This window comes from Poromitra crassiceps, assembly GCF_964638095.1.
Source record: "Poromitra crassiceps genome assembly, chromosome: 8".
NCBI lineage: Eukaryota > Metazoa > Chordata > Actinopteri > Beryciformes > Melamphaidae > Poromitra > Poromitra crassiceps.
This window is the reverse complement of record NC_139629.1, coordinates 26,264,520-26,279,519: the sequence shown is the minus strand read 5'-3', so window position 1 is coordinate 26,279,519 and position 15,000 is coordinate 26,264,520. Positions and strand designations below refer to the sequence as shown.

The 15,000-nt window shown below is 46.4% G+C and overlaps 1 protein-coding gene across 1 annotated transcript in view; it reads left to right on the top strand.

Moving 5' to 3' along the window:
* The window catches only part of skor2 (SKI family transcriptional corepressor 2), a gene marked incomplete at both ends in the record, with an annotated part of 111,838 nt that overhangs the window by 47,990 nt on the left and 48,848 nt on the right, over positions 1 to 15,000 (top strand). The window lies entirely within an intron of this gene.

Sequence of the window (15,000 nt, the reverse complement as noted above, 5' to 3'; positions counted from 1 at the left end):
TTTGCTTTATTTGCAAAAAATACGGTATTTCGCCCGGAAAGCAGTTCCTTAACTGTAAAACGAGACCAAAACCGAAGTACTGGAAACTGGAATCACTGAAGAAAGCATGCCCTGGCTGTAACATGTGATGCGTGGACTTCAGTCGCAACTGAAGATAATGGAGGTACATTTGTTTGTTTACTTTAATTAATGGATACTGACAAATATACCTTGCTTAAAAAAATCCTGTTTGGTGAAAAAGATGCATCGAAAATCGTGATTAATCGTAATAATCGTAATAATCGTTTAATAATCGAATCGTAGCACCCTTAATCGTAATCGAATCGAATCGTGAGGTGCCTAAGGTGGCACACCCCTAGTACTTATCAACTTGGACCTTATTTTCCTAATAGTTTATGTTTAACTAACTAATCAGAGCAGACATTTTTTAAATCGATGCCGTATTGAGCAAGATGGCGTCCGCTGGCCAGCAGCTGCAATGGCTACAATGTAATTAATCACATGGGGCAACGCCGTCAACGTACGTCCATTAAAAGTGCTTGTTTGGGGTTTTGTTTACGTTACTATTCAACATGTGCCAGCCAGGCCTCTGCTACTTCAACATCAGAGTCGAGGTCTGTCACATGTTGTGAGGTTGGCGAGCAGGAGAAGAGGCGGAGCCGGAGGCAGGCTTCAGGTTCACCACAAAAGATTTATTGTGGAGAAACTGGCACTTTCCATAATGTTGGGTTGCGACAAAAATACAAAAGGGGAAAAATACTCAATTGGCTTGAAAGCAAAAGACAAAATAACTCAGAACAGAATGAAGACATCAGAACTCAAACCGGAACCCTTAGCTTAGGCTAACCCATGGAAACCTGGGCCCTAGCACTTAGGAACCCTTAGCTTAGGCTAACCCATGGAAACCTGGGCCCTAGCACTTAGGAACCCTTAGCTTAGGCTAACCCATGGAAACCTGGGCCCTAGCACTTAGGAACCCTTAGCTTAGGCTAACCCATGGAAACCTGGGCCCTAGCACTTAGGAACCCTTAGCCTAGGCTAACCCATGGAAACCTGGGCCCTAGCACTTAGGAACCCTTAGCTTAGGCTAACCCATGGAAACCTGGGCCCTAGCACTTAGGAACCCTTAGCTTAGGCTAACCCATGGAAACCTGGGCCCTAGCACTTAGGAACCCTTAGCTTAGGCTAACCCATGGAAACCTGGGCCCTAGCACTTAGGGACCCTTAGCTTAGGCTAACCCATGGAAACCTGGGCCCTAGCACTTAGGGACCCTTAGCTTAGGCTAACCCATGGAAACCTGGGCCCTAGCACTTAGGAACCCTTAGCCTAGGCTAACCCATGGAAACCTGGGCCCTAGCACTTAGGAACCCTTAGCTTAGGCTAACCCATGGAAACCTGGGCCCTAGCACTTAGGAACCCTTAGCTTAGGCTAACCCATGGAAACCTGGGCCCTAGCACTTAGGAACCCTTAGCTTAGGCTAACCCATGGAAACCTGGGCCCTAGCACTTAGGAACCCTTAGCCTAGGCTAACCCATGGAAACCTGGGCCCTAGCACTTAGGAACCCTTAGCCTAGGCTAACCCATGGAAACCTGGGCCCTAGCACTTAGGAACCCTTAGCTTAGGCTAACCCATGGAAACCTGGGCCCTAGCACTTAGGAACCCTTAGCTTAGGCTAACCCATGGAAACCTGGGCCCTAGCACTTAGGAACCCTTAGCTTAGGCTAACCCATGGAAACCTGGGCCCTAGCACTTAGGGACCCTTAGCTTAGGCGAACCCATGGGAACTTGGGCCCTACCACTTAGGAACCCTTAGCTTAGGCTAACCCATGGAAACCTGGGCCCTAGCACTTAGGAACCCTTAGCTTAGGCTAACCCATGGAAACCTGGGCCCTAGCACTTAGGAACCCTTAGCTTAGGCTAACCCATGGAAACCTGGGCCCTAGCACTTAGGGACCCTTAGCTTAGGCTAACCCATGGAAACCTGGGCCCTAGCACTTAGGGACCCTTAGCTTAGGCTAACCCATGGAAACCTGGGCCCTAGCACTTAGGAACCCTTAGCTTAGGCTAACCCATGGAAACCTGGGCCCTAGCACTTAGGAACCCTTAGCTTAGGCTAACCCATGGAAACCTGGGCCCTAGCACTTAGGAACCCTTAGCTTAGGCTAACCCATGGAAACCTGGGCCCTAGCACTTAGGGACCCTTAGCTTAGGCGAACCCATGGAAACCTGGGCCCTAGCACTTAGGAACCCTTAGCTTAGGCTAACCCATGGAAACCTGGGCCCTAGCACTTAGGCCAGCAGTCCTGTCTGTTCCTGGATCATGACAAAGTGAACTCCCTCATAAGGGTGCTTGCCTGTTAAATAGCTCAAGCCCCGCCTACAAACACAGGACCGACAATCAGTGTCAATTAAAGACGGACACAATAACTGTAACTGTGCTTTTTAATACCACACACAGGTAAACAACTAATACCTTTAGATTTAATACATATTTTACTGCCTACTACTACTACTACTACAACACACACACACACACACACTAGGGGTGTCAAAAATAATGGATTATAAGATGCATCGCGATGCGGACGTGCACGATTCTGCATCGATTAACAAATATCAAAAATCGATTATTAATTATTTTTTTTATTTTTTTTATAATCAAATAAAATAGAATGTAAGTACATGCAGTTGTTTATTTTAATTATGGATCATAATACAATGCAATTCCAAATGCACTTTTATTTTAAAAGTAGCCACACAGTGAGAAAAAAGAAAGTGAGAAAAAATAAATCATGTATTGCGGAAAAAGTGATGCATCGATTTAAGATGCATCGCGATGCATCGTGATGCATCGTTTAATCGAATCGAATCGAATCGTTGACAGATGAATCGTAATCGAATCGAATCGTAATCGAATCGAATCGTGAGGCCAGTGAAGATTCACAGCCCTAACACACACACACACACACACACACACACATGGGCGTAGGTTTGATTTGGAAAGTGGTGGGGACATTTGGCAGTGGGCCCGCAATGGGAATGCCCCCCCCCCCCCTTTACTATGATGTGGCTTTACAATGATCCAAAAAATGATCGTCTCCTTATCCACCTTATTTCTAGCTGCCATGATGCCTGATGGCTGCTTCTTCCGCTTCCGGTGTCATTTTTACACTGTTTTAACTTGACAAAAAAAACGTCTATGAGGATTTTACAGCAGAGCCATTCTGCTCTACAGCCGTGTCGTTCGGGTGCTGGGATAACGTAATGCATTGTGGTTAGTCGGCTACTGTGGCTAATGCTAATGGCTAGTGTAATAGTTACTTTACATGGCAGTAAAACACGACTGAATGACCAAATTGATTTAACATTTAACCATGTCGAGTAACGCTGTTTCCATACGGACCCCCAGCGTTGGTTAGTTGTTTATAACGTGACTATATTTATAACTTTTATAACGTACTCCAGTTTCCGGTTTATAATTCGGGTCTGCAGCCGAGTATAACAAAGGAAATGGCAAGCTGCAACAATAAGTCACGTTAAACCGGACCTTGTTCCCACAATTATTATTTTTTACAGTGGGGCATTCACAGGGCCGGCCCTAGCCATCTGGGGGCCCTAAGCAGGATATAGATTAGGGGCCCCCTCCCAGGGGTGGGGGTTTGGGGGCATCCGCGCTGGAAGTACTTTTAAGTAGGGGGTGGTGTAAGTAGGGGGTGGTGTAAAGAGGGGACTCTCGGTGCTGCCCGCCAGGGCAGTGCCGAAGAAAATTTGACGTTTTTTGGACTTTTAGCCATATTTAGAGGAATATTTAAAACAAACAAACGTGACGATGATGATGCTCGTTTGTAGCCCTATCAGTGTCAAGCAAGCGTGTAGAACCCAGCAGCCATAGGGGTTGCATAAATAAACGTCAACCTATGTTTTAACTACCACACACAGCCTATAATATTATAGCCTATGTTTGTAAAAAAAAAAAAAAAAAAAAAAATTGAGGGGGCCCCTGGCAAATCCCGGGGCTCTAGGCAGCCGCTTAGTTCGTATATAGGGCGGGCCGGCCCTGGGCATTCAAAAATGTGTGTATCGGCGTAATTACGTGTATTGGGGTGTTTCCGTGCTTGGCTAGGAACTGATATGTGTGGGTGTGTTCCTAGGGGGAAGGGGATATATGTGACCAGCGGCCGGGGCGGAGGCCAGTCAGGCTATGCGAGGGAGCTGACCGGGTGGTTTAGAGCTAGCAGCGAAGCTAGCTGCTAGGAGCGTGTATTGTGAAGACAAGAATAAAAAGCCTGTACCAACTTCAAGTCTCCAGTTCCTTGGACGAATACCCATTTCGTTACATTGGTGCCAGACAGTAAAGCGGTAACGCCTCTGATTCGGCCGAGAGGGGAGAGGGTGAGAAGGAACGGCAAAAGAGACGGTGGTGCGGCTTTTTGGCTCTAGAAACTAGCGCTAGTAAGTTAGCTACCAGGGGTGCTAACTGCTAACTGCTAGCTGCTAAAACCACGTGCGATGGTGCGCGGAGAATCAAGTATCTCCGGAGAATGGCCATCGGTGAACGGGAGGAAAGGAGAGCTGACGGCGGGGATCAGCTCGATGCTGGCGGGCATGGAGGCCCGTGTGTTGAGAGAGGTCGGACGGCTGGTAGAAGAGACTCCTGCCTGGGCAGTAGAGGTGATGCGGGCGCTGCGAGAAGTCATGCAGCGGGGGGACTTGATGAGCGCGGAGATAATGCAGCAGGGAGAGCGGCTGGAGGAGCCACGGAAGAGACTGTGTTGGACCTGCAGAGAGCCGGGCCACGTGGCAAGGTGGTGCCGATGCGGTTCCGGGAGACGGACCGGGTATGCGGGACAACGACATGGACAGCAGGGAGCCTGCTGGGCATGTAGCGCGATCGGACATCTAGCCAGAGAGTGTCCAGAGGCTGTCGGAGATCGGGGGGCAGCGGGAGAAGAGAGACGTGCAGGCGGCAGACAGGTGAGACTCTGCTGGACTTGCCAGTCACCGGAGCACTTGGCCAGGGACTGCACTGAGAGTGTGGAGGCCGGAGGTGAGACGCAGGCTGGGAAGAGCGTGAACAGCCAGAGGGAAGAGAGGGACATCGTCTGCGGCGTTGTTACAGTCGGGAGAGCGACGCTCGTGTCTCCGAGTGAGCGAGAGGGGTTACCGCCGGGGGAACCGGCCCAGCCTAACCGCTATACACCCCCTAACGTTGCACTGCGGAGAGCCGAGGGGAAGATCGACGCCGGTGGTGTTCGCTCTGCTGTCCTCAACCCTGGAGGAGGGGGACGGAAAAACGAGCGGAGAGCCGAGGGGAAGATCGACGCCGGTGGTGTTCGCTCTGCTGTCCTCAACCCTGGAGGAGGGGGACGGAAAAACGAGCGAGTGCGAGGCCGGGAGGACGACGCCAGGGTCAGCTGGAGAGTCGACGGGCGCGAGTGGAGACCGGAGGACGAGGATGTCGATCCGGTGCTCGTTCGAGCATTTGGCTACTGGAACAAACAAAAGGGGGGACCGAAAAGAGTGCTTCAGGGAGAATTGGTGAAGCTGGGAAAAGGGGGGATGGAAATGGGGTTTAAAAGAAAAGCTAAGGAAAATGTGGGGGGCTTGTGTTTGAATTGAAATGTGTGAAAAAGAAGGAAATAATGAAAAACTAGACATTATGGAGTGCCTAATGGGAAACTAGACATTATGGGGGTACCTAATGGAAAACTAGACATTACGGAGTACCTAATGAAAACTGGACATTATGACGGGGGTGCTGAAAAGAAAAGACTGTTGTTGGGGAATTATAATTTGATGTGGTGATGGGAAAAATATTGTGTTGGGTGTGTTTTGGTACAGGGGGATGTGTGTGGGTTGTGCATGTCGCGTGGAAGCGACATTAAATTTGTGTGGGGGATATGTAGCGTATCGGGTAATTACGTGTATTGGGGTGTTTCCGTGCTTGGCTAGGAACTGATATGTGTGGGTGTGTTCCTAGGGGGAAGGGGATATATGTGACCAGCGGCCGGGGCGGAGGCCAGTCAGGCTATGCGAGGGAGCTGACCGGGTGGTTTAGAGCTAGCAGCGAAGCTAGCTGCTAGGAGCGTGTATTGTGAAGACAAGAATAAAAAGCCTGTACCAACTTCAAGTCTCCAGTTCCTTGGACGAATACCCATTTCGTTACAATAAGGTGGATATATTCTGCATACAGAATTCAGTCAATTCTCTCTCACTCCTAATTAAGAACGTTCACATATCACATAGGAACATGGCCAGGTAGAGGAGAGTGAGAGAAGGAGAACATGTTAGAGAGGTAAACAGAGAGGAGGAGTAAGGGCCTGTATCCACCTAGCGTCTTTTCATCAGCTCCGGCGTCTATTTTCAATTGTTTCCAATGGGGGGAGAGCGTATGCGAGCGCACACGGACGTCTAGAGAAAGTGCGCTGCGTCCAGCGTATATTTTCAGAGCGCTCTGGTGTTTTTGTGCGCCCGACTCCCAGCGCTCCCAGCGCTTCCAGCTGAAATTATTTTAACTTTTCAGAAAGACGCTGGTGTTGGGTGCTCCTTTTCTGGCAACTAATCATATGATAGGGTGACCATACGTCCTCTTTTGCCCGGACATGTCCTCTTTTCACGTCCTGTCCGGGGTGTCCGGGGGGGGTTTATTAATTATTGAAAATGTCCGGGTTTTCACAGGACCATTAGGCATAACGGTGCCTGGCGCTTTAAATAGTACTCTGTTGCGTGTGACGTAATCCCTGAGAGGCTGTCTCCCTTGTGGGCGGCTCTTGTGTCACTCACAAACACTAATATAAACACAGAGAGCTGACATCGGAGCAGCAGCACTGGCTCCGAGCCTCCTACTACAAAATGCCGAAGCGTATAGTGTGAATTAAGATTCCCCACTTACCGTCCTGGTCGGGACAAATGGGAGGCGGAGTGCACTGTGTGCAAAGCTATGTGTCCCTTTCAAATAAAGGTGCGGGGAATCTGAAAGCTCACATGGACCCAGACAAACATAAGAAAGCTGTGCGGGGGGAGAGTTCGTCTACAAAATTAACGGACCCGGGAAAACGGAGGATTTGCATTTCATACTGTGAAACACCACAACAGCTACAGGTCCATGGATTGCACTATAGTGCCTTGAAGTAATATTGATAGTATTATATTAATATTGAAGTGGCCTAATTTTTGTTTTGCTACGGTTTTATTATTTACATTATTACATTGACAATATTGAGATATTTTGTTAAAATATTTTCTAATACAGAAGAGGTATTATTTATAACATTATTTCATATTTTTGTATTTATTTTTCCAGTAAGACTTGAAAAGAGTATTTTTTTTGTATTATAGGCTATATAATAAAGTATCTCGAGGCGGAGCCGAGTGTCCTCTTTTTGGAAATCAAAATATGGTCACCCTATCATATGAAAAAACTATCGCAACAGAGACAGAAAGGCTCAATTGTGGAAGCAGATTGGCTAGACACTTAATATTTCTGGTGAGTGTTGAGCTAAATCACTGTATGTGTGTTGTTTGCTAATGTTAGCTGTCAGCTATCAAGCTACTACCTCACTGAGCTAACCTTAGTTTCAGATTGCTTCCTTGTTATATTGTGCGCCGAGATCAGCGCTCCCCAGCGCACTCCCAGCGTTTAACGTCGGAAAAAGACGCTAGGTGGACACAGGCCCTAAGAGAGGAACAACGGTGGGACAACAGGAGACAGTATGAGGGTGAAGGCAGGGGGATTTGAGACAGAGAGACAGAGACAGTTAGAGAGAGAGAGAGAGAGAGAGAGAGACAGAGAGAGAGACAGAGAGAGAGAGAGGGAGAGAGACAGAGACAGTTAGAGAGAGAGAGAGAGAGAGAGAGAGAGAGAGAGAGAGAGAGAGAGAGAGAGAGAGGGAGAAAGAGTTAGAGAGAGAGAGAGAGAGAGAGAGAGAGAGGGAGAGAGAGACAGAGACAGTTAGAGAGAGAGAGAGAGAGAGAGAGAGAGAGAGAGAGAGTTAGAGAGAGAGAGAGAGAGAGAGAGAGAGAGAGAGAGAGAGAGAGATATGAGTATTTTGGCAGCGGTCCAGTCACCTTGCTGTGTAAATGATTTGACTCTTATTAAATTGAGGGTTAAATACTATAGCCACAGAGTGAGGAACACACACACATACACACGCACACATACACACGCGCACACACACACACACACACACACACACACACACACACACACACATACACACGCGCACACACACACACACACACACACACCGCTGTTCTCTAATGACATCTGGACACCTGTGTCAGGGGTCGTTGCACACGCACACACGCACGCACACGCGCGCACACACACACACACACACACACACACACAGGAGCAAAACATGCAGGTCTTTCCCGAGAGCGAGTGGAACCCCGCCGTGCCACTGACAGCATCCTCCATTAACTCCACGACAAGCACCTGTGTGTGTGCGCGTGTGTGTGTGTGTGTGTGTGTGTGTGTGTGTGTGCATGTGTGTGTGCATGTGTGGGTGTTTGTGTGCATGTGTGTGTGTGTGCGTATGTGTGTGTGTGTGTGTGTGTGTGTGTGTGTGTGTGTGTGTGTGTGTGTGTGTATGTGTGTGCGCATGTGTGGGTGTTTGTGTGTGTGTGTGTGTGTGTGTGTGTGCGTTTGTGTCTCGCTCTATAGAATAGAATAGAATAAGTGCTGTAAGGGGCTGTTCACACAGTGTTTTTCATGTAGGGAAATGCGCTGCCTGGAGGGCTTTTTGTGAGGAGAAATAAGAAGCGGATATAACTTAGCAGCTGCTAGCTCAGCAATCAGCTGGTTAGCCCTGCTAGCAGAAAATACAGTGTTGTGCAACAAGCAAAAGCTTACCATATTTCCATGTCCATCTTCATACGCTGGCTGCAGTACTTTTCGGGAGCGACCGCCTTCTGTGCGCCGTGCAGCCACTTCCCGTTGGTTTTGATGATGACGATGATGAAGACGCGATATGGACCGCCTCCAACGGTGCAGACACACTGGAAATGAAAGTGACATCACGGAAGCATTGAGCAGCAGGAGCCTGGCCATTCACACCCGAAGCGCTTGACGAGTTTTCCCCCCCTGTTCTTGTTTTTAAGACTAAAGGTCCTTACACATCGGGAGCGTTTTTTTCGTGCGATTAATTCGCACCTCAAAAATATTTTCCGAACCTATATCAGTCAATGCAACCGTGCGTACCAACGGCGAAGTTTCGCTGAGCGTTATTGCGGCGTTTATTTTTTCGAACCACAGTCGATTTTCTTCAGAAATCCGCTTCCGACGTGTAGACGTCTGTGGCTGTGATTGACAGGTGGGTCAAAACTCACATCGCAATTTCGTGCCGTATATTCGCATCGCTCTTGATGTGTAAGGACCTTAAGACTGCAATACTAGCAAATCATATGAAAGGAAATCAGACTTAATAAAAGAGGAATAAAACATTTTCATCAGAGTCGCAACTTCCTTTTAAAAAAGAAAATCAGTTGATTTGCCTTTTTACGGATAGCATCAGTGTTAGCTGTGATCTATGCCTAAGGCCTTAAGTATGCACTTTTTTCTTTCTCTTAGGTAGGTAACGTTGCTGCTATTAATAGAGATATATTTTATTTACTTTTACCTACTTATCTATGCGAGCTCAAATAGTCCCCGACTTTTATTACTTTTAAGTACATTGTACGTGTCTTTTACTACTTTTAGGTACATTGTACGTGCCTTTTACTACTTTTAAGTACATTGTACGGATCCTTTGAGGTGTGACTTTTACTATTTCTGTGTTCACTCGATCCATTCTGCTGTATAACTGCTGCACATGCTCCATGTTGTTTCACTTGTCCATGTTTTTGTTTTACATGTATTCGTTATGTTTTTATATCTGCTTGCACACAAATTGCCCTTCTGGGACAAATAATAAACTTGAATCTTGTTAGCGTCAAATTTAAGCTTTTCATCTAGGACAGTGTAGCACTGCAGCCACTGGCTCACCTTCATCACACACGGTGCCGGGCAGAGGGGCTTCCCCCGAAAGTTGATTCTTGGTCTTGGCTGTTTCCTGTGTTTCTGGGCTGTAAGAGGTGAGGAGGGGAAGGAAACAAGTATAAGAAAAGGGGGTGAGTTAAAGACAGAAAAGGTGACTGTGGTTCAGGAGGTAGAGCGGGTCGTCCACCAATCAGGAGGTTGGTGTTTCGAAACAAACGTCCGCGTGTCGAAATGTCCTTGAGCAAGATACTGAACACCGAATTGCTGCCCATGGCTGCACCAGCACCCTGCTTGCCGCCATCGGTTTATGAATGAGTGTGTGTGTGTGAATGGGTGAATGTAGGTGTAGTACTACTTATGACCACTATAGTACTTAACACATTCACTGCCAGCCATTTTTTTTTTACTGTAGGTAGCTTCTGCCAGAGGGTTTTTTTGAGGATTCTGGCTCATCTTTCAAGACCCGAGGATTCTTTTCTGCTAAGATTTTGTGAACACAAAATATCTCAAAAGAACTAATAGAATGTGTGCTTTCTCTGTCTAAAAGAGTTAGTTTGTAGAGTTAGTAGTTATGTAGGCATTAGCACTTGAATACAGCATGGTTTCAGCATCTGAAAATTTAAGCTGAGATAAATAGCTTTTTGTGAAATTCGATAGAACAGTCACTTTAACCATTCATTTTTGGCATCAGTAAGACGTCAGACATCTAAACAATAGTTTTGAACAGTAATTTCCTCCATAACAGCAACACCCCTCTACTTCAAACTCCTCCCTCCGTGTGTGTTCTTCTTGGCTGCGTGTCACAAGCGAGTTGCTGCTGCTGCTGCTCCTGTCTGCTGGCAGCCGCTGGGCAAGTCTGGATGGGCTCGCTCGTTTCTTTGGGTTTCGGTTGAGAAACCCCAAGAAACGGGGTTTCTTTTGCGATTCTGGTCTTATTTATGCTGCGTGTTTCAAAGTGTGTTGCACCCATAATCTATTATGCAAATTTGCAATTCCCCACCGCCAGCAATCAGCGCGAAAGCGAAAGCGTTTTCGCCAATCCATTTTACTGTATGAGAATGGTTTCATCGCGCGTTCCCCTGCAGTTTTGGCTCGGCTTTTTCTAGAATGGAGAGCACTGTCGCCTCTTAGTGGGTCGGTGGAATGGGTTGTACACGTTCGGTGGCTCCAATAATTTTATAGGAGACGTGGGGGGCGTTGATCCACGTCCCACCGCCGTTTTTTTTTAAGCCGAGATATCTCGTCATTGGCAGTCAACCGTTGGATTTTGTAAGCCGAGATATCTCGTCAATGGCAGTGAACGTGTTAATAAGCTCAAGTTAGACAAGTAAGATGACAGCTACGGGAGCATTAGGGTAAATAATGAGACCAAACAAGAATGTAAGATGTCTTATAGAATTGCCGGCTTGTATTGGAATTGGAAGATTAAAACAAATATATTAAATCACCTTGTCAAATCACCTTGTCAAATCACAAATGGTAAAATGGTAAATGGCCTGCATTTATATAGCGCTTTTATCCAAAGCGCTTTACAATCAGTAGGTACATTCACCCATTCACACACCAATGGCGGCAGGCTACCACGCAGGGTGCTGGCACACCGTCAGGAGCAATTTGGGGTTCAGTATCTTGCCCAAGGAAGGACACTTCGACATGCAGACTGGAGGAGGCGGGAATCGAACCACCGACCCCTTTTATCCAAAGCGATAAGTGGACGACCCGCTCTACCTCCTGAGCTACAGCCGCCCCAAATAAATTAAATTAGGCAAAAACCTTTGAAATATCAGTTCAAATTGATTAACCTTGTAATTTTGAGGGCACTGTGCCTTTAAAAGCCTAGGTTAAATCCTACGGGTGCACCCTGGGTAAGTATCTGTATCAATAGCGTAAGTACGTCTGTACCTATGATGTAACCTCTAGTCACAAAATGCAAATGTACAGTCACAGTCAATACAATCAAGAAATCAAACATGGAAAATAATAAACTTGTATTCACAGTGCAAAGTCAACCCCAATCAGTAAACCCACCATGAACCCCAGGTGAATGGAATGTGGATTACATCCGAGAGTCCCACTACACCGCAATGTGGTATGTATGAGTGTAAGTGAATTGTGTAAAGTTCTGTCCTACCACGCTGATAGAACCATAGACTTGAGGTAGAGTGGTGCTCCAGGGGGAAAAAAGGTCAGTCTTCGCATGCAATCTTCTGGCTCAGTGGCTCGCCATCCTTGCTAGTCCTAGACTCTGGCCTCGTCAAAAAACCTGACCTGTTTGATGTACAAACAGGACCATTTAAAACACTATAAATAACAGTGTTTACATTAACCATTCATAGCGTAACCATTTATAGCATAATAGTTTACAACGGTGTACAACTGTGCATGTTATACAACATAAAACAATTATCCTTCAATGTGAAAATAAAATTGTTGTGTTCTGTGCACAGTGCAACATTCATCATGGATGGATATTAGCTTGGAACAGCCATGCTACAGGTAATGTTGCTATCAGTTAGCCTGTAACGTCTCAGTTCAGCTAACAGCATAGCTGCATAGTTAGCCATAATGCTAGCGGTTAGCCTGTAGTGGCTCAGATAACAACATAGCTGCATAGTTAGCCATAATGCTAGCGGTTAGCCTGTAGTGGCTCAGGTAACACATGTTAGCATAGCTAGCTCAGCACACTTAATAGCTATAGTTTGTAGCACTCACCAGAGTTTTGCTGACAAACTCTCAACTCTTTAGCAGCTTGGGTGAAGGAGCAAGGTGTTTATGCTGTTTAGTTCTAGTTAATATTCGAGGCTTCTGTAGGTTTCTAACTTGACAGTTTTTTCATTTGACTCTTCAATCAGGCAGCTCAATCATCTTTCTGCTCTGCTGACCCACGGAGATTTTTTTCAGAGGAAAAAAGGGCGGAACCAAGTTGTGTTGACACGTCGTCTGATTGGTTTGTCAATGTTGATGCTTGGCTGGCTATTGGTCAGCAAGGAGGTCATGGGTCAGTAACAGAGGTTTTCTTTCCAGGCAGAATATGTTCAATATTATTGCTTGTGGACAATAAGGCAATGAATTGTTTTTATTTCTGAACAATTTATACTTCAGCTCTCTTCTGGTAAACCAGTTTGTATGACCTGGGTTACATACTGTAGGCACATTGTAAATCGGTTTGGGTAAAAGTGCTATATAAATGCAGTCCAGAAAACAAAAAAAACAAAAAAATCACATATCAGTGGCATTATCACTGATGGCATTATCACTGATGACATACATAACTGATGACATTATTCACTGGTGACACCATCGGCAACCTGGCCACTTTCTTTCATGGGGAAATAAAACCAGATATGGGAAGTAACTAAGTACAAATACTTTGTTAAGTATTAGTACTTAGTTTGTTAGCAGTGGGCTGATTGCAAACAGAAGCAGCAGCTTAGTCAGTGACTTAGTTTGTTAGCAGGGGAATCAGCCGTACTTAGGCACCAATTATCCACTAAATCTCCTCTCTCTCTAAATGAGATTATTGCCACACACAGTAGCTGTGGCTCCCATTGGGTTCCATTAACTTTGATTACTCCTCATTATTTACTTACAGGTCTGCTGCCATGGTTATTGCTCTCTCTCTCTCTCTCTCTCTCTCTCTCTCTCTCTCTCTCTCTCTCTCTCTCTCTCTCTCTCTCTCTCTGTCACACACACACACATACACGCACACGCACACACAACGAGAACACACTCACACATGTAAGCCACACAAAGGAAAACATGTAAACATGCACAGAGACACTAAGGAATAGAAGTGTGTACAAGGAAAGACTATATCACACTCACTCACTTTGCCTCTGTCACACACACACACACACACACACACACACACACACACACACACACACACATACACACACACACACACACACACACACACACAGATGCACGCACGCATGCATAAACACACAGAAGAGACACTAAGGAATAGAACTGTGTACTACACAGAATGGCTCTATCACTCTCACATACACATACTGTACACGTACACACACACACACACACACACACACACACACACACACACACACACACACACACACACACACACACACACACACACTCACTTTGCCTCTGTTTCACACACACACACACACACACACACACACACACACAGACCCTGTCTCACACACACTCTCTCTCTCACACACACACACACACACACACACACACACACACACACACACAGAAACACGCAGCAGAGACAAAAATGAATAGAAGTGTGTACTGCACAGTAAGGCTATATCCCACACACACACACACACACGCACGCGCAAACCCACACTTCACACACTTTCTCTCTTTCGAACACACAGGCATAATAACCTTGCACATAATGCACAGAGGAAAGTATTTATACGCAGCCCAGTCAGCATCTCCTAGACTGACTTTCAATTCCAACCGCTTCTGGGAACGCAGTTATTTAGAAACGATAGCATCCCGCTAGCCTACATGCTAATCAGCTCGGGTCAAATGACTATCCTCACACATTTCGTACTTGTTGCCCACTCAGGTCATGGTGTTCTCAGAGAGTCAGAACATTTCCTCCATGTCCACTGGTTCTGACCAGCCCCACTGCTACTGACGTCCAGCGCCACAGTCTAACAAGTGCCTGCATTTAGAAAGAAAAACAAAAACAAAATTGCAAAGCGAAGAATGTGTACCCAATATCCCGATAGTGGAATATTGGGCTCCAGCAACTTCACAGTAGAGGCTACAGATATGAGCATCCGCTAAATGTGTAAAAGGTGCATTCAGATTTACAATGTGACAGAGAGACAGAGAGACAGAGAGAGAGAGAGAGAGAGGGGGGGCGGGGCTTCACACATTCAACCCCTGAGCAAACATTTTGCACATTTTCCATCACAGCACATTCACAACCCCGACAGTAACAATTATAAAGGTAAAGGTAAAGTCCCACTGGTTGTCACACACCTGAGTGTGCGAAATTTGTTCTCTGCATTTGACCCATCCCCTGG